Consider the following 24,406-nt stretch of genomic DNA (forward strand, 5'->3'; position numbering starts at 1 on the left):
GGCTCCCCACATATCTGAAAAAGGACTTTTTATTGTCCTTGATGCTCAAAGCTAGTTGGAGTTCAGTTGCAGCCTTGGCTTTCCTTGTCTGCTCCCTACAGGACTGGACCAGTGCAGAATAATCCTCTTTGGAGGTGACTCCCATCCTCCATCCTTTGTAGGCCTTTCTTTTTAGCCTCAGGAGGTCTGCTAGGTCCCTGGAGAGGCAGGGGGGCTGCTGTGCCCTCTTGCTGCCTTTCCTCCGAGATGGAATAGACTTAGTTTGTGCATTGAGGATTGCTCCCTTGAGGAGCAACCACTCTTCTTGAACTCCCCTCTCCCCGTGGTCATGGTCCCTTAGGGCCTCACTGACAAGCCTTCTGAGCTTGTCAAAGTCGGCTTTCCTGAAGTCAAGGACTTCCGTGTTGCTGACTGAGTTGCCAGCTTTTCGATGGATGGTGAAGGTGATCAGCTCGTGGTTGCTGTCACGCAGCTTCCCATCAATCACTAGGTCGCTGACTAGGTCATCCCCAGTAGCCAGCACCAGGTCGAGCAGCGCTTTGCCTCTCGTTGGCCCATAGACTTGTTGTTTTCTTCTATTTCGAGACTTTTATTTCATCACGTTTGAATCGCCCCATGTGATGGCTGAGATGATTAATGGTTTTTAAAGGGATTTTTTTAAATCCCTCTTTCTCCTATAAAACACAGCCTTCTGATAATGCAGCTTTGACTGTATAATATACAGATATTTATTTTACAGTTTGTGATGCAAACATTTTGACATTCACTCTTCAGGTTTATCTCCATTTAGGCTTTTTTTTTTAACCATATAACCTACAATGTCAATAGAAAAGTGTGTTTCCTTTTCTGTTTCTAAAGGTGGAGGGTTTGTTGTATCCAGTTATTTCACATTCATTACAGTATGTCTTTGGGATATATGAACTTATTACAATTTTAGTCATAAATTTTGGAGAATTGCATTTTTAAAAAAATTCAAAGTAATAAAGCAGTGTGAATTAAATGAACAGTTGAGGGGATAACTGAATAGCCGGGCTATCATTGCATGTAAGTGTATGTTTTAGATTCAGATTTTCTTCGTCATGATATAAACTACTAGATTTATCAGTCATTGCATCTTTGCAATATTAGAGAGTACTTTATAACAAAGTAACTAAACCAAAAAACTTATCGACAACCACCATTGTTAAGGTAGATGAGAAAAAGTACTCAGAATGATGGATAAATGGTTATAACATGTATATGTCATTTTAATCATAATGATTTTTTTTAAACATAGTGATATCTGATATGCTAAGAAATGACAAATTTTGTTTCTATGATCTGGAATGTTGCATATAGCATTTAAAGTATATAACTGTGAATGCTATGTAATAATATACCAAAAAAATAAGAATAGATACAGCAACCCGTGGAAAGCAATGTAGTTTTCCTTGTAGTGTGTAATCAATAATATAAAGTGTTCTCTTGAAAAGTCGAGTTCAAGGCAAACACCAGCTGTATAAGCCACCAGGACAGCATAATACAAATAATGACTGCTACCAGAAATCTGTATAACCACTCACGCATGCTTCATACAGAACTGCCAACAATAAGCATTTTCCAGGCTACAACTATTCTAGACAACAGTCTTTCTCTGGCGCTGTATATGAGTGAGTATGCTTGATTGACTGAGTGCCACTGTAGACAGCTCTGCTCTCTTGTATTCCCCCCAGCAGCCCCATCCCTCTTATCCCTCTGAGCAACTGTCTTTTAACTTAATTGTATTTTTATTTTTCCCCATGTTTTTATAAGAAAGTAATCCTTTTATGAGTAGAGAAGGTTTAAAGTTATTTTTGTTAGCATTGAAGAATACTGCCTTTGGAGACCCTTAATTGTTTTTACACAGATCACTGTAACATTGATTTTAATTTTACCAGTGCCTCAGTTTATGGGATTTTGTTCATACTACTGGCCCTTTCACTGAATGTCACAATTTTCTCCATGGCAGAACATACAGGGAACATGAGGCTTGGCACTAAATTGTATGTTTTCACTCAGAATATATGTTTTTGTAGTAAACTTGTTTAATTATATGATTTTAAATACAGTTTGTCCCTATAGTAAACAAGGACAGTCATGTCCTTTGAACTGTGCATGGATTCAAAATTCTGTTATTGAATTCCTTTAGGAACTAGTTTGAAAGACTGTTTATGGACAGAGCCTTTTATGTTGGTGGTTGGATTTTGATGGCAGGAACTGTGTGGTTCCTTTGCAAGTTACTATAAGAACAATCTTGTGCTGGTAACTTTTATTGCTTTCACTTCAGACGTCTTGACACTGACACTTTAAAATCCACAGGTCAGGTCCACACGAACAGGGTTGTGCCTTCACAGCAGCACAAATAACAGTGGCACAAATTTGTGCTGCTACTTTGTGCCCTAGTGCCTGTGTGCTTTGCTGCAGGACATGTCCTGCTACTCCACATGCTGTGGGGTTGGGGGCTGGTTGTCTTGTCTCAACGCACACTGTGTCCCAGCCAGCTGCTCCATGGCTGCCTGGGGTGCAGTTACCTCAGCATGGGGGTCCACATGCTTCAGCATAAGGGCTCTGCATTGGAGCCCCAGGGTTGCCTGCTCCTCCATCTTGAGGCACCCTGCACCCCAGCCAGGTGGGGAGCGGCTGACTAGGGCACAGGATGCCTCAGCATGGGGCCTCCACAGCATGCTGAGATGAGACAGCAGGAGTCCTGGGCTGACTGCTCCCCTCTCTCTGCATTTGTCCTGGCACTTGCCACTTTGGCATGGTTTGTGCCGTGCTTTTTCAAGGTATTTTTTTCCTTTGTTATCCAGGAAATCATAGTAGCAAATTTTGTCCTGGCGCTGCTAATTTGCAGTGCTGAGCACTGATTAATGTGCAACTCGTACGGATTGTGGCACTGTAAAGAGGTTTGCAGCACCACAGACGAACTATGTCTGCATGTCTGGATCCAGTCTTAGTATCTATACGTACCTACACATAGTTTCATCTAAAAGAGCAGGATCAATTTTAATTACTGGGCATGAAATCCTGACTCCACTGACATTAATGGCACGACTCATTAAGTTCAACATGACTAGAATTTTGCCCTGCATATAAACCAGCTCATTAAATATGGCTAATTGCTTCATTACTTTTCTCAGGAAATTAGGTATGATAGGGTGTACAGGATTTTTGGTGTCCCCAGAGAGGATGACCCCTTTTTGTTGCACCTGCCTTAAATGGATGTACTGAGCTGGACTGTGGCCCGGGATTTTTAGCTCACTTCCTGAAAGGAATTTTATAATCATCTTGCGGAGACAGATATTGCAGAGACCCAATGAAGTTACAGCCCATAACTAACCTTTGCATGTTAGAGGAACTGGGTTATCCTTAAAAGATATGATGAGTTTTCTTTATCCAGAAGCAAGGTAAGGTGCTTTGGCAGCACTGGTTTTCATGTATTTCATTTTGGACTTTGCTCATTTTGAGGGACCGTACAAAGATTTAGCAGCAAGAGACTCTTCCCAACTTTTAGTTACTTCAAGATAAATTATGATTTCTGAAATATTTCTTAGAACAGCAAGGTAGTTTTTGGCCTTCCTGTGAATTGTGATGTTTTGATGCCCTGGCATCGTTCTTGCCAAAGTGAGAATTTTGATGTTAAATTTGTGCTTTGCGTATGAGAAATCAGTTTTGCGAGGTATAGATAGTATACAGTCAACAATGAAGAGTGTGTTGCATGCTGTTATGTGTGACTGACTACAGGCCTGAACTTCTCCCAGAATATTATGAGTTGATAAGGATTGTGTTACATTTGCTTGTTGCTGATATTATGTAAAATGAAATTAGCTTCTTTCATGTGGCATTGAGGAACAACAAAAAGAAGTTAATAAATAATCACTGTAAGTGAACTTATGGGAAGAGATTATAATTTTAGATAGTGAAATAATTAAGTAGAGAGTTAGAATTTTGAATTTTCATAGACTGTATTATCGTTTAATGTAGCTGTAACAGGGGGCTCTCTCGGGGCGAGTCTGTCATTGACCCGCCCACCTGTTTCTGGGTCAGCTGACCACCTCCTCCCCTGCCACACCTTGATGATACATAATTATGGTGATAATTAGGCAGGAGGCTGCCGTTTCTTGCCCCGATGCCAGGGTGTGCTATCTGTCCCCTCCCCTGCAGCCCCAGCCTCACAGATGGCATCCAGATGACACAATGCTCCTAGCCTACAGCCGGACCAAGCTTAGCCCTTGTTGTCAGGCCAAACATTCATACTGCCCTCCTCTCACTAGGGCCTCTCACACTGCACCCCCTCTCACAGGGTCTCTTTCATGCATCGACAACTTGTACTGCCTTGCTTCCTCTTCGAGTTGGCCCCTTTGACCATAAGCTTTACTTAGTGCACACCTTGGGTACTACCTTGGGTAGTAGATGTGCTGTCTTTTGGGCCTCTCCCATGACCCTCACTGGGGTAGTGGCCAGCCAATTACCTGACTGCTTCCAAGCTTGCCCTGGCCCCTCCCGGGGCAACTCACGCACACATACTGGGCTCCCAGCCCTCTGGTTTCCCCCTCACTGGGGCTGTACTTCACCCCCCCTCACTGGGGCTCCACGTCTCCGCCCCCTCACTGGGGCTGCCCCCACCAGTGGGGGCTCAGGTGGCTGTAGCTGTGCCTGGCTCCCCTTGTACTGACAGTATTGTGGGGGCTAGGGGTTAAGGCAACCCGACCCACCTTTTACCAGGGTGGTAACTGGCCTGGTATTTCCTGGGGGCTCCCGCACCACTGGAAGTCCCCCCAGGCCACCCACTCCTGGCAGGGTGCATTTTTAGGTCATGCCCAAGACTAGGAGCCTCCAAACCATCCCCTTAAGCTCCTACCCTTACCTCCAGGATATTGCATGCAGCCAGGCAGTGTTTCTGCGTGGCCTGCCAGCAGCAAACTGCTCTGTTTATAATGGCCACCACAGTCAAGCACCTGCTGGCTGCTTGGCTCAGCCCTTAGAGTGGCAGGCACCAACAGGGCCCTGCTACAGTAGCAATAAAATTATTCCTTAAATGTAGATTGCAGTCTTCATAAGCAAATTGCCCTCAGGCTGAAACTGAAGATTACTTGTGGTGGTGGTGGTGTTATGATGATGATTATGATGATTATTTGATGTTGGTCAAAAGTTAATGACATAATTATTGGTGAAGTATGTCTTTAGGGTTTATTGCAAACTATTTTATTGAGCCTGACACAAGATACTCTCAAATAATCTGTTTTTAATCTGACAGCAAAGGACAAATGGTAAATGGTAAACCTTGTGTTCAATATTCAATGTATTAGGCTCTGAATGCAGCATTTGGAGGTAAGATAGAACTTGTACTGCAGCAAAGACTAAGTATGAAGGAAAACTACTTGTGATAACCAAAGAAGTGAGAGCCCGTTATCAGGTGGCTGACCAATAATTGGACTGCAGAGGTTGATAGTGGCAGGACTGCTCCCCAGTGTGGCGGATATAAGCATTTATTAATGCAGATAGGTCAAGTACACATGTTCAGGCAACATTTCTGTCTCTATGGCTGGCTCTTTCCCCAGTGCTGAAGCATGATGCCTGCCTGTGCAGGGCAGGCTGCAGTGACCAGGACTTGGGCCCCATGCCAGACAAATAGGATGTGGGAGGGGCTGGAGGGAGGGCGCCATGGGAGGGCTGGGTCTCCTGCCTGCCCCCAAGCCCAGCCCCCCCATCGCTCCCTCCGCCAGTGCCAGCATCCCTGCACTCACCAGCAGTAGCAGTGACTGTTGGGGCCTCCTAGCACAGCCCTCCTCTCCTCCCGCACAGTATGGGACAGCAGGGCTTGGACCTGGCCACCTGGTCGCCTGGCACCCATGCTGCCACCACCGCATCATGTGGCTGCGGCCTTGCTCAGCAGGGCGTTGCACGGCACGGCATGCTTTAAGGCAGTTTGGGGCTGTGACTCAGGTCTCCACACCGCCTGCTATATATGTAGTGGGCTTTTCTTCTACTTGTGGAAGAACATGGATTTGGGGGTATTTTAAAAAACGATTTTTGGGGATGCTGCTTCAGCAGTCCATCTGGCACAAGGGGTAGTGTCCCCAGATATCAAGTGGCTGGGCTTCAGAAACCCCTGAGTGCATGTAGCCCTGAGCTGCTGGCCAAGGAAGACCCCAGAGGAGCTGGGCAGGGTTATAGTTTCATAGTTGGTAGGGTCGGAAAGGACCTGAGCAGATCATCAAGTCCAACCACCTGAGGTACATTCTCAGTATGTTGCTGAAAGAAAGTTTTTGATTGTAGCCATGTTGGTCTAAGGCAGGCAAGCTTCTTTGGGTAGATGTGATATCTTTTATTAGATCAACTGAGTAGATGGAAAAAAGTTCTTAGCAAGCTTTTGGGCACAATCCCCCTTCTTCAGGCATAGGGAGTCTCTGCTGTTCTGAGATCTCCAAGGAATGAAAGAAGCTTAAAGTGTGACAGGAGGTCAGCGAGAATGTAAATAGGTGGAAATTAGGAAACCAAAGGGTAGAGACACGAAGGGAGGGGTGTAAACAAGGGGAAAGTAATGCCAAGGTGAGTAAGGGAGACTCAACTGTAGTTGAGTTCTCCAAGGTAGAAAAGAGGCAATCTGTTTAAAAGTAAATAGCTGGAAATTAGGAAGACAAAGGGTGGAAAAGGAGGGCAGGAGAGGAAGAGGGGGAAAGAAAAATGTAAATGGTAAGGTCAGGCAGATACCTGGTGAATCAGATGTCAGGCAGGTTGTAATGATTCATAAATCCAGTGTCAATATTAAGTCCATGATTTTTTGTATCCAGTAGATTTATGAAGTGAAGTTCATAGGCTCGTCTATGAAAGGTGTTTTGTAAGTTCCTTTTGCGGATTAGAACTGAGAGATTGGAGAGGGAGGGATTGTCTTGTGAGAAGTATGCACCACAGGTAATTGGATTTTTTTGTTTTTGATGGATTTTTGGTGTGCGTTCATTCTGGTACACAGTTGTTGTTCAGTTTCTCCTACAGATTTTACATCAGGGCATTTGGTGAGATATATAACATTTCTGGAGGTGCAGGTGTAAGATCCAGGAATGGTGATGGTTCTGTTGTGGGGTGTGGTTATTGTGGGAGTGTTGGAGATGTGTTGGCAGGTTTTGCCAACACAAGAAATGCAAGAACTCATTTCCAACTACTCATTTGGTCTAATAAAAGGTATCACATCTACCCAAAGAAATGCTTGCCTGCTGAAAGGAAGTGTAAGACCAAGAAGAGAATCCCTCCACTGCCCAACCCAACTTCACTTCCTCTATAAAAGAAAACTTTTTTTTCTTCATAGTTTCATAGTTGGTAGGGTTGGAAGGGACCTGAGCAAATCATCAAGTCCGACCCCCTGCCATGGCAGGAAAAAATATTGGGGTCAAACGACCTGAGCAAGGTGTTCATCTAACCTCCTCTTAAAAACCCCCAGGGTAGGAGCCAGCACCACTTCGCTTGGAAGTTGATTCCAGGTCCTAGCCGCCCTGACTGTGAAGTAGCGCCTCCTGATGTCTAGTTTGAATCTACCCTCTGCCAGCTTGTGACCGTTATTTCTAGTCACTTCTGGGAGTGCTCGGGGGAACAGGGACTCCCCCAATGCCTACTGGTCCCCTCTGACTAGTTTGTAACAGGCCACTAGATCCCCCCTCAGCCTTCTCTTGTGGAGGCTGAACAGGTTCAGGTCCCTTAGCCTCTCCTTGTAGGGCCTGCCCTACTGCCCCCTGATCACGAGGGTGGCCCTCCTCTGAACCCTCTCAATGTTGTCCACATCCCTCCTGAAGTGCGGTGCCCAGAACTGGATGCAGTACTCCAACTGCGGCCTGACCAGTGCCGCAGGAGGGGGAGGATCACCTCCTTGGACCTGCTTGAGATGCATCTGTGGATGCATGACAAGGTGTGGTTGGCCTTCCTGACCGCGTCCCCACACTGTCGGCCCATGTTAATTTTGGCATCAATAATGACTCCAAGATCCTTTTCTGCCTCTGCACTGACAAGAAGGGAGTTCCCCAGCCTGTAGGTATGCTGCTGGTTCTTCCTCCCCAGGTGCAGCACCTTGCACTTGTCAGTGTTGAAACACATCCTGTTCTCATCTGCCCACCCCTGTAATCTGTCTAGGTCCAATTGCTGCCTATTCCTCCCTTCTAGCGTGCCTACATCCCCCCACATCTTAGTGTCATCAGAAAATTTGAATAGGATCGTTTTTTACCCCCTCATCCAAGTCTCTCCTCATATTCCCTCCCAGCCTTCTCCATTTATGTTCCCAGGGGAACATTTTGCCTTACTTCTAGGGGAGTCCCCCAACTCTCCCTTCCTTACTGTCCCTTCCAAGCATGTACAGCTCTCTCTCTCACAGGAGGGCATTTGCTTCAGTTTTATTGAGACAATAGCAGGGGATAGCTATCGGAAAAAAGTTTCCCTTTGTAAGGGAGGTCTGCATATTCACTCTCATTCAGAACAGTAGATGACAGACAGGAAGTGGACAGCTCTTTGTGGAAGTAACTTTGGGGAAAAATTATTCTTTATCCCTAGCTGAAGAAGAAACTTGGAGTTTTGAATAATGAAGAAAAATGACCTATTAATTGACCCGTAATGACTAGTAATTTCTTCAAGTATAGACTGTGGTCAAATTTTTAGTGAATTTTAATTTTAAAAAGAAAAGTTAAAAGATTACTCTCCCTTCATTTTTGCAAAATTTCAGGGATAGTATGGCCCAGGTTGTTGAAAAACTTAGCTTATTTGTACATGATTTTCTTGTTTTAAACATCATTATAATGAAAAACAACTCTGAGGATAGTTGAAGACCCTTAAGGGCAAATTACTTATTGCTTAAAGCCCTGTGTGAAACAAATAAAACAGGTCATAATGAGATATGGCTTGGAGGAATATAACCTTGTTATAAATAATTTTAAAGAAAATAAATAAGCTTCCATCTAAAAAGCCAGTTGTACAATAAAAATATACACATTATAATCAGCCATAAGGTACATGGATCTCTTACTGTAAAATAATGCTGCATTCTTGAAATCCACTTAGGAGGAAAGAGTAGCAAGTCAACAGTGTGGTGTAGTGTTTTAAAATAAATATAAATTGTGTCTAGAAAAGCAGTAAGATAATTTTGAGTTCTTGTTCTGTATATGCTAATAATGTGAATAGAAATCAGCAAGACTATGGTGGTTCAGTGCCTGGGGAAAAATCTGGTCACTTCAATTTGGGTGTCTTGGAGCCTGTCTGTAGTCTGTCAGTGCTGAGATTTGTGGAGGACAACGCTAAGTATGTCATGTTCATTGGAATTCGCACCTGTTTTCCAGATCTGGAAATTTACCTGTGAGGTTGCTGAGAGTTCAAGAGCAGATTATGAGAATGAAACCAGAGCAATCCATAAGCAAATATTTGGCTCTGGAGCATGTAACTGGCATCTGATGGCTGGGGCATATTCAGACATTTCCTCCCTGAGATTCATTGCTGATGCAATATAGACAAAGGATGTTTGTAGACATCCATGTTTGAAAGTGATGGCCATGGTTTTCAGAGGAAGTTGATCATGAATTTTTGACTGGTCATGGTGTTAAGCCGTGGCAAAAACTCCTTCGTATGTACAATAGGCATGATATATACCTCTAAAATATACAGTGCATGTATGGTCTTTCCTGGGAAGCTATTGTTTATGTACCAGTTCCAATGTCTGATTGTTAAGTGAATCAAAGTTGGTATTTTTAAAATTTGGTAGTGGGATAGAGCTACAAAATAAAAATCCTGTATAGTTAGAATGTTCTGAACATTTGCTATTACCACCACTCTTAGAAAAGCTATAACTTTAAAAAACCCTGTCATTTTCAATTGAAAGTAGTTAAATTCTTGTTGTCAAGAGAAAAAAATGAAACAATAAAATATTATAATTCAGGAATCTAAGTGGAACATTCTCAATCCAGAATACTTGCAATACAGAACTTTCCCTTTGACAGACAATAAGTAGTTTAATTACTAATAAAAGTAAATTCCTCGAACATGTCTATCAATTGGCCCTCCTGATGGTATATGACAGGTAATTCAGCTTTCTAATTTTCTAGATATCTCTCAGTTATTGTTTCATGTTTCTAGGGTGTTTTAATCTACATCTCTACTATTTGGAGAGCTTTAGAATTTACATTTTAATTCAATCTGAATAGAGAAGAGGAAAAGATCTTTTAACATCTGAAAATGAAAGAGTAGTAATACATTATATCAAAAAAACAAAAGGAGGTAATTTAGACTTTTCTTGTATTAAAGACTGACAATGAAAAATTAAAAATGATTTAAAATATTCAGGAGGTTCAGATACACAACTTCTTATAAGATTTGTACATCACTTTCAAAATCTTTGTAATACTGTTTTTTTTAGATTATTTGAAATACATTATTGCAAGTTCCCCTAGTATTGGAGCTGCTTAAAAATGCATTTTGAATCAAAGGAAAGGAAACTTTTTTTTTTGAAGACCCCTACCAATCTGTAGATGAGGGCACAAGATGCAACTCACTAAGAAAATTTGAATATCTAAAAATCATTTGACCCTCTAAGCCCACTAGAGGATCCTTTTGCATACCTTATTTAAGTCCCTATTGATTTTTACTAAATTTCTTTTGAAGTTCATTACTTTGAAAAGAAAAAAACACGAGAACAATTTCCCTTTGCCGTTGACTAAATGATAGACACAGGGTTTATGCATCACTGGAATCAGGAGACCCTTTAATCTCTCCTGATTGAATTTGAACCCTCTGAATCAATTAGGAGAGATTCGGAAAGATTCGATGATTTGGACATAGACACAGACACAGCTTTAAATGTTTTTTTCTACATACCTCAAGGTACCAGGCAGCTTGTGAATGCTGAGATGCTGGGGTGGATGGAGCATCCCATGGGAGCATGGTGGGGGAGGTCCCCAGCGCACTTGGCAGTGGACCTAGAGGTGGACCAGAAGCACTTCCAGTCCACTTCTGGGTCCACCGGGGAGTGTGCGGGGGACCCCCTTCCATTACCCCTCCCCCCCCCCGGCTCAGTGTCTGGTGCTTCCTGGATCTGGAGGGCACCTGGGATACCCCCATGGCTGATTGTCAAGCTGGGGGGAGGGTGTGGGGGGGGTCCCACATGCACTCGGAGACGGACTCAGAAGTGGATCAGAAGTGCTTCTGGCCCACCCCCCCATGCTCCTGTGGGACGTTCCCATCCACCCCACCATCGCAGTGTTCACGAGCTTTGCCTGGTACCTTGAGGTATGTAGAAAAAACGTTTAAAGCTGTGTCTATGGCTGAATTGCTGATTCTCTGAATCAGCATCGAATCTTCAGATTCGGATTTGGCCAGATCAAATTGGGACAGTGATCTGAATCAACAAATCAAATCACTGTCCCCGATTTGGGCTGAATCCAAATCCAAATCGAGTACAGCCCATTTCGCACACCCCTACTACCTTTAGCTTTTTTTTGCCATGATGACCAAATCAACTGTCTTACAAAACTCCAAATTGTTTTCACTAAGAGATACTGTAGTCCTGTGAAGTAGCTTCTGCTTGGATATCAAAGCATGCTGTTCTGAGGCAAAAAGGTCTCTATTGGGTAGTAGAGGGCATATATGTATTTTTACTTGGTCTGTGGGAGGCATATATGTATTTTTACTTGGTCTGTGGGAGGCCAAGAGCATACCTAAGAATTTCCTTCCAGCAGTCTTAGGTGATCTGCTTCCTCCCATCCCTATTTCTTCGCCAGAATGGTGGAACTCCTAAAGGAGCCATGGCACCTTCCTTTTAAGTCCCTTTCCTTGAGGTTGAAATGATTGCATTGAAAATGTGATTAATTACCCTACTGTAATTAGGTCCACAGGCAGTGGGGATCCAAGGGGAGTGTACTTGTACCCTTCTTTGATTCCTGCTCCACCCACACTTTAAAGCCGTCTGCCTGTGGGGGGCAGCAGCATTTCTATTCATTCAGCACTGAAATTGATCTTAAAGTGAATAATATAGTGTTGGACCCCCTAGCATATTAGTAAACCATATAGTTGCTCTTTAACCGGAGAAAAATATATGTTGTGTTATATGTGATGATGCACCATAGCATCTGGCCCCAACCATTTCAAAATCCTAGATCAGCCTGTGTCGACAGAGGGCCCATCTGAGTAAAATTGAAATTGTTAAAGTTACGAGGCTCCACCTGCACCATAGAGTTCCACAATAAAGAGCTCTCTTCAGGGGTATTTAATGGAAAAAAAATTCAGTTTTCAGAGGAGACAAGTAGGTACTATTTGAAAATTCAGGTTCACAAGGAGGCTTAAAGTGTGTTTCTTTCTATATGAGTGTCTGAATCTCTTTCAGTTACAATAAATATTTTTTTGGGTGCTCCAAATGTTCTCTGGATTTTTTTCAAACTTTCGAAGTTCTCAAGTGGGTGTCCTTTAACTTTATTCATTTTTCAAGGGAAATTTGGAGGTATAAATGATGCAATAATGTTTGAAGGAACAATCACATTAATCAAAAGGAACAAGCTCTCTTTAAACGAGTAGTCTGACATGGTGTAAAGGGGATGCCAGCGGTGTCATATATTTGAGGAAATTTCCTCTCAAAAATGGTGAAGCAGGATAAATAGACTTTTCACATTAATAAAAATGAATCGCTGACATAATCTTTTTGCTTCTGGAAATATTACTCTTTGTAGAAGTAGCTGCTAAACTTAGTAAAATAGAAGGGATGCTTATTAAATTACTCCCTTGCTTTTGTATTTATTTATCTTTAACTTTTGCACACTAACTTTTGATTTTATTGCTTTATCTATTTTAATGATTCTTCCATAAGAGTGCTAAATACCTAACGTTTATCTTCAATATATTACTATTTTCTCAGTGTAACATATTTTATGTTGTCAGCACATTTCTTGACTATTCAGTTGAATTGTTCCTTATGAACTGAATTTCAGTAAAAAGATGCTTAAAACCTGTAAAATTCTTTGAATTATTTTGATCTATATCAACACTTAATGGAACTGAAATAGATGAATCTCTTGTGCCATTTTTAAAAATTACAGTCTGAAAAGAAAAGTTTGGAAGTGCAGACTTGGGCTAAGTATAGAGAGTCAGAAATCCCATGGCAGAATCAATTCAGTCTTTGCAGGTTAGTCTAAACTGCAGAGATTAAACTAAGAAAAAACAGGACAGAGGTTCACTTTTGATTCAGGAAATGCAGCCACATCCCTGCAGTTGCTTTGGCCAGAAGAGAAGGGGGGCCCTAGAGAACGGTTCTCTGGCATGTAACCAGCATGGGCAGTGTGTTCATTTCCTCTTCCTGCTGCCTCCGAGGTCTCTGGCATTTGCAGTCTAGAATTACAGCAGCAGGACTCTGCTCATCACTTCCTTGTCTCGCTTTCAGGTGCTTCTGGGATTTGTAGTCCACAGTTGCAGCCAACAGTAACTTTTAGTAAGTTTGGCAAGGCTGGGCAGCTCTGTACACAGGGGAAGTGGGGATTAACCCCACTCCCTGGCCCCAGCCCCCAATTGGAGTTTGTCTGGGAATGGGGAGGGGCACAGTTCCTGCCTCTTTTCCCTCCTCCCCCCTCTTCTCTGCTGGAGCAGACAGCCCAGCCCAGTCCAGCTCAGCTCAGAACTGGAAAACATTCTCAGGAACTGTGATTTATCTTGAACCAGGACGGGGTCTGGGATAGATGCTTCATAAACCGGTTTGACTCAGATCAGTTAAGTCTGATGCTCCATTCAACCAGGTTTAGCTTAAACCAGTTTCAGCCCTTTTGGAAATGGTTTATGTACACTGAACTTCTGTTCTGTTACAGGTTTAAACTAGTTTCTGATTACTTAAACTGGTTTATATGCAATTACTGTTCCTAGCTTTGTTGTTTGGATTCTTTATTGTTAGTTACTTATTGTTTATTAAATGTGTAAACGTTTTACTCGCGTGATTGGTTTAGCCAAGTTTTTTAAAAACACCTATTGGATTGGGTTGTCTCATTTTAGGGTGTCCAGATTGAGATATGAAAGATGCATGATTTTTTTCAGAGAGGGCTGAACACCAAACTTCTGGAAATCAAGACCTTTAACATGTGGAAGCCTCCAAATTGTTAGCAAGTCCTGAAAATCTTGGCCATTGTTGATGCTTCCACATGAAGTATGTATTTTGCTTTAATGCACTCCAGCAAATGCAAATGGTTGCCTTTCTATATTTTAAAGCTGGAATTTCTGGAGTGAGTCATTTTTTCATTCTTAATTAAATTAATTATCCTTTACCTTTCCCTAAAGGAGATATGTGCTTTCTTTGTTATGCCCTACTTTTACATGCTTTTTCCCCAGGTGAAAATTAATAATGTGAATAATAATGATAGCTTTGCTGTTTAATATTGAACATTACTAATATTAAAACACATGGAATTTTTCACCTAACTTATATGTATTATGATAGTTAAACCATAAGCTGTTTCAGTTAGAGTTTGAAGCATATTCGTTTTAGTATATTCTCCAATCGGTATTGCATACCTAGCACATCCACCAAAGCATTTAAGCATACAACTAATTTAAGTATATGCTTAAAATTTCTGGATCAAGGTCTCATAATTGCATACTTCTCTATATGCTGCTAATACGTAATTAGTTCAGTGGGATTTGCAGGAGCTGAAGGAAGGTCAGGTTCCTTGTTGATATAAGGGAATTAGACACTACCTCAGAGAATAATGTAGGTTAAGTTTCCTAGTTTATATATCCTAGTACTGCAAACTAAAAAAGCAAGAAAAGTTACAGGTTTGACATTCATTACTCCAACCAACCCATAAGTGCAGATATATTCTTTTCATCCTCCACTGCTTTCACCCCACACCCACAGACCACCCTCTTCCCAAGCAGTGTGCACTTTTGAGCGCCATCTGCGTGTGTTGAATATATTCATGATCAGTATGGAATGGTGTGCTTTTCTTGCACTGCATTATACATAATTCTGTATATGCTGTGTAATTTTCTGTTAAAAAAACAAACATGGAGGCTAAGACATACCCTTGTTTCACCCCTTTGTTGATGTTGAAGGTGTTTGATTCTCTGCTTTCATATGCTACAGTTGTCTTCATACCTTGATGTAATGAGCAAATGTTCTTGAAACTGTTGAAAGTATATCCTTTGAACTCTGTTCTCTCAAGTTGTATTTTTGTGCAGATACTACAGAATACAAATCTGCATATTTGTATGTAGCAATGGTTTATATTACATTTGGAATTAGAGGATGGGGGAGCCTTTTATCCCTGTGTTTTCCTTCCTAACTCACCAGTCAGTGGGCAGTGATGCTTTAGTCAAAGAAATGAAGTCCTGGGTTGCCTTATTCTACCCCAGAGGTAGGCAGCCTGCAGTACATGTGCCACAAGTGGCACAGGAAGCCTCTTAGTGTAGCATGCAGCAGGTCAAGGAGGGGATAGGTAGAAGAGCAGTTAATACATCAGGGCCAGAAAGCAGAGCAGCAGATTGGGCAGGGCAGGAGAAAGAGGTTGGAATGGCATCTAGGGAGGGTGTCAGGCTAATATGTGCCAAAAATTTTGGCTCCCACTGTTCTACACCCTTCACTCTTATGTGCCCAAAGCTGGGAGCCTGCCTGTAACCCAATACATTCTTTTTCAAAAAATAAATCGGGGGAGGGGGGGAGGCAAAATACAGCCTGCAGGTCAGGTCTGGCCAACCAAGGGATTCTATCAGGCCCACGGACGGTCCCTTGGCCCATCCAATCCAGGCAGGGGCATATGGCTGGTGGTGCATGCGGCTGGTTTTGGCACCCCTGGGCATATGGGACTCAGCTTCCTGGCAGCCCCCGCAGCAGCAGCTCCTTATGACTACTGCTGTGTGTGTTGTTACCACCACCAGATCCAGCCCTGCTCACTAGGCACCCTGGCCTATCTGCCCTGCATCCATTGCCGGGGGCACTGGACTGTGTAGACAGGCAGAGTGTCCATGGAGACTGGGCCAGGACCCCCATGGGCGGGATGCACTCAGCCAGGCAGATGGGATGAGGCCACAGGTGGGGAGGGAACCACATCTGGGAGTGGGGTAGATGGCCAGGGCCAGAATCATAGAGCAGTGACAGTATGGGGCCAGGGCCCAAGGCAAAGCCATGATCTGTTCCCCGCACATCCCTGCCTGTGGAACCAGTGCCCATTGCAGGGACACGCATGTAGCGGATCTTGGCTCTGCCCTGGGCCCCAACCCTGCACTGTCACTGCTCCATGATCCCAGGCCTGCCCACCCATCCTGCTCCTGGATGCTGCTCCCTACCCGCTTATGACCCCATCTCATCCACCTGGCTAAACGTGTTCTGCTTGTGGGGGGTCCCAGGCTGGTCTCCATGGAGACCATGCTTGCCCACCCACCTGCTCTGTCCGGCATCCCTGTTGGTGGGTTTGGGGCAGATGGGCCCAGGGCAGGATAGGATCAATTGTTGTGTCCCCATCTTGTTCTGCCCTCCCCTGCACCCCTGTCTTCCTCCGCCATGCCAGGCCAGGTCAGCACCTGACCCCTGGCCCACAACAGCTCACCTGAACTCTTGAAGTTGTCTTCCAGCCCAAATAATTGCCCACCCCTGAAATAAATGCTAATAAGACTACCTTAAATCCAGTGGTTTCTTTTCTTTTTCTGGAGTATTTGCAACCTCAAATTGCAGGATCAGTTAGCCACTCAGTGGGCATGCCTACATGTTCTACATTAATGCGCTGTAGTTACTGGTCAGTTAGTTTAGTACTTGCTTAATGAAGTACTAATTAAATGCACAATAACTACAATTACTGCATGTATGTTTTTTTTAGTGATGCTTACTGTGCAGTAGCCTAATACTACTGTGCAGTAGCATATTAGCATAGTTTTTGCATGGAACGCTACTGTGCATTAACTGTCTCATTTAGATGTGCCCAGTGTTGAGTTAATATAGTTTCTTTGCATCTTTGCAGCACATATCCCTGGTTGCTGATGTAGGGCTTTGTGGTATAGCTCTAAAGATCCCAGCATGCATTGGGATCTGAATTTTATCCCAGATCCCCAAAATTGTGACTGACACATTTTTTCCTGGATCCCCAGATCCCTATCATGCAGCTAAATTAATGTTTGCCAGTGGTCTTGCCATCTTAAATAATGAATTTACAATAAGATTTCATAATCTTTTAAAAATTAACAGATTCCATTGGACTAGTTTCTAATGAAATGGGGGCTAGAATTAGATTCTGGGTACATATCTTCATTTTGTCCTTCAGTTTCTTCATTCTTAACAAAACAGGATGGATTTAGAAGATAAGGTCTTAAATGTAATTCTTTTTTACTATGTTCTGCTCTTGGCTAAGATTCTGTAATGTGGAGCAAATTCGAATTAACCTTGTATTCCTATTTCTGAAGAGAAATCTTTTTTTTTTATATGATTTGCATGACTTTTAAAACAATGTAGTTTTAAAGTACAGTTGGCACAGGATTTGGAATTCTCACACTATAGCTTTCTTTTGCTGATATAAAATGTGCTACTCTACACAGAATCTTCTTGTTGTTGGCATATAATATGCTGCTTCTCTGCTGGTTCTTTAAATTGAAGCCAACTGATGGTATGATCTTGGCACATAATATAGAGCCCAGATGCCTCATTCTGGAATGAGTTTCTTTAGAAATGGCATCTGTATGTGACCTTCTTCCTGGCTGCTCACACAATGATTGCCTGCCAATTCTGTCAAGCTAGGATTATCCAGGTGCTGTATTGCATTGCTCCAGATGTTTTTATTTAGACTCACTGTCTTAATGAGAGTTGCTGTTCCCTGAATAAAAGAGAACACCTATTCAGAACACCGCCCAGGTGTCTGTTTTTATATGATTTTAGATAAAGGTTTTTACATTTACTGCTTACCTATTCATTGAACTCTGCCCAGATGTGAATTTATTTCTTTTGTTGTATGGTTCTCATGAACATACCTTCTGCATGGTCTAAAGGAAGGAAGATTAGAGATACAGGTAAGCAAAGCAACTTAGGTAAAATGATATGGCATGAACCTATGTCAGTTGAGAGCTCATTTCTGCATCAGCCAGTACAGCATGTTGTGGAATGCCCTTATAGATCTGTTGTTGCTGAAATAAATACTGATATAACCAGCCTGGTGTTGAGGCAAAAACTCCTTGCGGATGTGGCAAATGTGGCAGTTCATTAGACAGACAAGGTTCCTTGGGTGGATCAGTTCATTAGATGCACTTCAAATAACAATGCTGCTTGGATGGCAAGGAGCTACTTAAATTTTCAAGCTTTTACCACCCACACACATTTGCCTCCTATTCTGGTAAATGGCCGAATTTGTCCAGTAGTTAAAATGTATGTAATCCAAGGGTTGACAGCATATAGTCCACAGGCCAGATCTGGCCTGCAAAGGGATTGATTGGATCCAGCCTGCGAATGCTTGATCTGGTCCACATAAAAAAATGCACCGATTCCCCTGTCTGTGTTTTGCTAATGGCATGCCCATCACCTCTTACATCTCTAGCCAGCTGCTACAGCACACACAAAGGGCTGGTTTTGTTGCAGCCTCAGCTCACTGTTGCTAGAGTGGCTGGAGGGGAATTGTGGCCTATGATACCAGCCTTATTGCAAGTTATGGCCTGCATTTGCAAAAGGTTGCTGACCTCTCATGTAATCCATTATGGAATACCTGGGAAATTAATTATTGCTGGCTTCTTTTTCTCTTGCTATGTAATCAGATGTTTTATCTAGGTGTGTAACTTTTCTATATCTTTATGTGCATAATTACCCTAGCATTGTTTTGTTTTCATAGTTAAGTAATAACTGTGGAAGACTTGATATACTCTAATAAATGGGGTCAGGAGATCAATTAATTTACAAGTTCTGTTGTACTCATGGACAGCAGAAGGAGAAATATAACATTATTTATTTGTGTTCTGGATAAATGTGATTTATATTAAGAACAGTGGTCCTTAAAAAAGCATCCTGTTTGCAAATTTTCAGAATTGAACCCTTTTGAGATCTAATTTCAGTTACAGGCAGTCCTTGACTTACAACGTTTCGAGTTACAACATTTTGCACTTAAAACGTTTATAAATTGACACCCTGTTTCAACTTTATGATGTCAGCTTTGATTTTACAATGCTTGATCCGATGCAATGCCACGTCAGCGAACAAGTTCGCTGCGTCACTCATCTCCCTGGAGAACATCTGTCCAAACTTCCTTGGACACTTTCTTTAAGAAATCAGACAAGACTCCAGAAAAACCTGCAGCCAAGACTCCTGAGAAGACTCCAGCCAAGAACCCTTCAAAAAGTCCAACCAAGAACCTTTCTAAAAGTCCAGCAAAGTCACCTCAAAGAAGTCCTTCCAAATCAGTATGATTGCTATTTATGATATAAATACATGATTGTAGCTATATTACTCATCTATAATTGATTGAGTACAAAATTCTGGGGTAATGTTGGTGAAAATAGGGTGTCAGGCCTTGGTTCAGGAACCAATCCCTCATTTATAACATTGTTTCTTATGAGAAAAGTGGTTCCGAGTTAATGACGTTTTGATTTAAGACGTGGTTTTCAGGAACCAATTGTGTCCTAAGTCCGAGGACTACCTGTATTATTAACTTGGACATATAGGCACTTAGAAATTATTGATCCTGTATTTTAGAAGCACCAGTATTCTAAGTTGTTATAGCTTTGCAATGGTGGTATCCAGAAGCTTATGAAATGTAAGAAAACAAGTACATTCCATGAGTGACATGGAAATATATTGTAGTTCACTATGCCTATGTATTTGTACAAACAGTGTTTCAGCAAAGGGTGCAGAAACAACCTTTCAACTGCTCTAACAAATCACTTACTACTTATATTGCAAAGCAGAAAAACTTGATTAGTGAAAGTCATACTGAATGCAGAGGACAGCAACAAATACAGAATGAAACCTATATGAATCAGCTTAAATTCAAACTTTTTCTCCTTCATTGTTGCAGGCATATTCTTGTTTTTCTTAAAGAAACCCGTAATTTTCATATTATTTTCCTAATTTTTATGTACATTATCGTATTTATAGAAAAATTGGTACAATTTGAGTACCTCTGTGTTTGCTGATTTATGCACATTGACATAGGTGAAGGTACAGATATGGAAATCAGCCAGAAGAGCCATCTGCTTCAGTTATGTTTATGGTAACAACGGATAAGAGGCATATATTTTGATAACCTCATTTGCTGCTGTTAAACTTTTATTGGATTAGTGAGAATTAAATATGTTTCTGGCAATATGAAAAAATATAAGTATTCTTTATTAAATGAAATGGAAATTCAAACAACCAGAGAAACCAAACTTAACACAGCCAGTGTTGTTTAATAACCTCTTATCATTTTCAGGAAAGATTGTTGATAGATGCTGGAGCTTATTGAAAAAATTGTTTTATTAAAGGCACATAATAGATAAGATCAGTTCATGCACCCATGGGACTGCAAATATACCAAATATTATCAGTCTTATTCTTTCTTTACCTATGTAAAAATGAAATATGTGTTTAGGACCCAGCTGGGAGACAGCAATTTAATCTATTTCAGACATATTGATTAGAAAAAAGGAAACTTGAAAGAATAACTCTTTGAAGTCATGGTAACTTGAAAGCATTTTCTATGTGATCTAGTCCACAAACTGAGTTACCCCCTTGAGTGAAATTTAGGGTTTGTTCATCATACCATGATCTTTATATTTTGTTATGCTGAACATAAAGAATGTGCATAGACATTTGCTCTCCCAGGAGAGTCTCCTGGGGTAATTTAACTTTGTTTTTGCCAGGTTATTGTTTTCTTGGACTGGCCATTTCTGCTCTGGGAATAAAGTCCTGAACATCTGTACATTCCTCGTTGTCTATGTCTGTACATGGCCAGTGTTCATTGGGCAAAATACATATGCATTTACATGTACGCATGTTGTATTTAAATGTAAGTAATGCAAAGATGTGGGTGTTGTGGCTGAAAAGTGAGATGACAAACTTTTAAAATGGTTACAAATTTTGTGTTAGCACAGGTTAGCATGTACTACAGGATAAATCCTTACCCCTGGCCTCTATCTGAGGGGGCCCCTGCTACTAGGGCTGCTTCAACACCTTACACCAGCAATAAGAGCTTCATGCACCTGTGGGCCCTCTCACCCACTCTGGAGCATGGGAGGAACTGGGGCGGGGTGAGCTGGGCTGAAAAATGTGGCCCCCATATCTTCCTGCCTGTCTGCCTGTGGCAGAGCATACTGCTGGGAGCACAGGGTTTGCCAGGGTACAGGGAGCAGTCATGGGCTCCTCTTTTATCACTTTAAGATAGTAGTGCACAATCTTCTGGCCACATGGGCTAGATGAGTGGCAGAGGGCCAGTTCCCTGGCCAGATCCAGCATGGGGTTGGTGAACAGGGTTGGTCTGTAGGTACAAACCAGAATGCCAGCCCATCCTTGCATGCCAGATTTGGCCATGAAGTAACCCTGTGTGCCCATACACAGGGCAGTGTCATCTGGCCCACGTGGCTTCTCATGGGGAGGGCTGTCTCTGCATGGGGAGGGCGAATTGGGGTGACTGCCCTGGGCCCCACGCTTTGGGGGGCCCCATGGACAGTGACCTACAGGCCCCGCTGCCGCCTCCAGCTTCTGTGGGCAATCACCACTCACACCGTCTGGACCTGCACAGGCTGATATGCCCCAGGCCCTGCACACCCCTAGGGATGGCTCTACTCATGGGTGCAGAAATTTGATGGTAGGGGAGCAGTGACAGTATTCAGTTGGTGTGTCTCTGGACGTCATGGCAATTAATGCAGCCACCACTCTCCTACTGCCAAATTTCTGGATGGAGGGGGCCAGATGCTGCTAGCTGACATGGCCCCATGGGCTGATTTGGCCTGCAGGCTGGAGGTTGAGCCTCACTTGTGTTTGCCGTTCAATTGTAATTGAAGCTATTTGTGATAGCTGTGTTACCATTGAGCATTCTAGTCACCAGTAGAGCTTCTTTTCATCATAGTCTTAGTCTGAGGTATAACTCAAGTATTGGTTTCTGCTAGGTCTGTGTGTGTGCACATAGACATGCACTCACACACATGCCCCTAGGTCAAATTAAGTGATGTTTTAAACTTCAGATAGGAGTTCCATCTGGCGTTATGAGTTGATGCTTGATGGCTTCCGATTATTAAGCTAATGCAGTTACAGGCTACAGCTTGAGTTAGCACAACTCATTAACCGCTATACCAATAATTCTTTGTGGTTAATATGTTTGTGTTGTTTGAGTGGAGTAATTTGACTTAACAGTTGTAATGAAAACAAGCCCTTGGGGATCTCTTAAAATTGGCTTCTCATAAACTTAAAAAATATTGCACCAACTCAGACTGCAGAAAATGCTGGACAATAGGGTGCATCTTACTTTTTTTTTCTGATGTGTATATTTAATAGGCTGCACCAATATAACCACAACATATATCAAAATGTAGAGCATGTTTTCAGTGTTAATGGAACTAATAGAAATACAGTGTAGTGGATACAAGTTTTGATTCCACTGCCCAACCTGTATTTTCTGACTCCATTTTCAATATTTTAATGCAGTATATTTATGATGAAGAATGCTGAGTAGCCTGTTGACTCTAGATAGAAAAACATCAGATTTTAATTTTTTTAGGAATGAAATGGCTTACTTGTCTGTTGACTGTTAGTAAATAGGTGAAAAATGTCAAACTATTAAGTAACTTAAAAAATAGAAATTGTGAAAACAGTAACTGAACCGATAAAAATAACCCCTATGGAACACAAGAAATAAAACCTTTCATCATATTCACCTGTCCACAGCAGTGATTTTCTTGATATAGATAGCATCTTACAGTACCCTCTTATCAATCAATTTGACAGTTTTATGATAAAGCCTTAGTACATCTTACAGTTCTTGGTAGTCTGCGTCAAAACAGAACAGATTTTATGGTGTTTTGCTGTACCATGGTTACTGGCAAGTTATTGGACTTTTTAGGTCAATACAGTGATTCTAAAGAGAGAGAGGAAAATTATTATGATTTGACTATGTAATATAAAGCTTTCCAGAATGATACATTTTATACAAACATCTTCATATGGGATGCGTTCTTGTTAATTGGATTATATCTATTGAAATAAGTTTGCAGCATATGTTCCTAATTTCAGTGCTTGCTGTAGACTATTGTATATGTTGCCTGATGAATCTTTAGTTTAAAATGTGTAGGGTTTTAATTAACATTCCCTTTTGAATATTTAATATTAAGTGTTGACATTTGTTTGAAGCCTTTTGTTTGCTTTTTTTAAAAAAAAGTCAGAGGTGTAAATTCTGAAGTTTATGGCATAATAATACTATTTTACACAAGATTTTTTTTTTTTTAAATAGTGAATTTTAGTGGGGCACTGATACAGATTTTTTTGGCCAATACCTGTAGCCAATTATTAACCAGCCATATCGGCCAATACCGATCCAATAGTCGATTTACAGGAATGCAACTTGGAGAGCAGGGGTGGCTATACCCCACCCCGTATCCACCCCTCCCAAATCCACTGCTGCCCACCCTACCCCTGCCTGCCCTGAGTGCAGTCCTGGCCCAGCCCCTGCCAGGAAGAGAATGGCCTAGCCCCGAGCCAACAGCAGGCAGCCCGCGCTCACCTTGCACACAAATCTGAGGGGGGGAGGTGGTGCATGCTCCCCATGCCTCCCCTGATGGTGTGCGCACCAGCGGGGAGCCATGCTCCCTACACATGCATCCTGGGCCCCCCAGATAACCACCCATGGCTCCATCCTGCTTCTGGCAGGGTTCCATTCACTGCCTTGCCTGGGCAGTAACTGCACCTGTGCCAGCCCTTGCCCCTCTCAGTGACGGGGCCTCAGTCTGCCCCCCCAACATCCCTTCCCTCCACAAACTTACTGGCCAGATGCTATGTTCCAAGCTGCTGGGCTGCACTCCTGGCTGCATGAATGCATGTGGCATTTTATCAGTGACATTATTGGCTACTCCAGCCAAAAAAAGCCGATTGTCGATAATGGTGATTTTCCTTTTATCAGGGCCAATCTCATATGTGACCGATATATCATTGCACCTCTTGTGAATTTTTAAAAAACTTAAGTTGCTGCCTTCCTTAGGGATAAAATTTCTCTAAGAATTGTGTGGAGAGTAACTGAATTGGGACAGTAAACAGCAGGTGAGAACTGAGATCTGGATTTAGTAAAATGGGTGCAAAATCTAGTGGAAAAGTGTATATCCTAATATAGTGCACATACCTCTTGTCAGTTATAAGAAGTAAGTACTGTCTACAGAACTGTCAATTCACAGAGTCGTAGAGGTGATTAGAGGATTTGTCATTCTCTTAGCCTAGATTTTAAATTAAGGGGGAAAATGGAGAAGG

The 24,406-nt window shown here is 42.2% G+C and overlaps 1 protein-coding gene across 1 annotated transcript in view; it reads left to right on the forward strand.

The window, feature by feature from the left end:
• Window positions 1-24,406, forward strand: part of SNX29 (sorting nexin 29) — a gene marked incomplete at its 5' end in the record, with an annotated part of 446,683 nt that overhangs the window by 163,161 nt on the left and 259,116 nt on the right. The gene's annotated exons all lie outside the window — the stretch shown is intronic.

Source organism: Alligator sinensis, unplaced genomic scaffold, assembly GCF_000455745.1.
Source record: "Alligator sinensis unplaced genomic scaffold, ASM45574v1 scaffold927_1, whole genome shotgun sequence".
NCBI lineage: Eukaryota > Metazoa > Chordata > Crocodylia > Alligatoridae > Alligator > Alligator sinensis.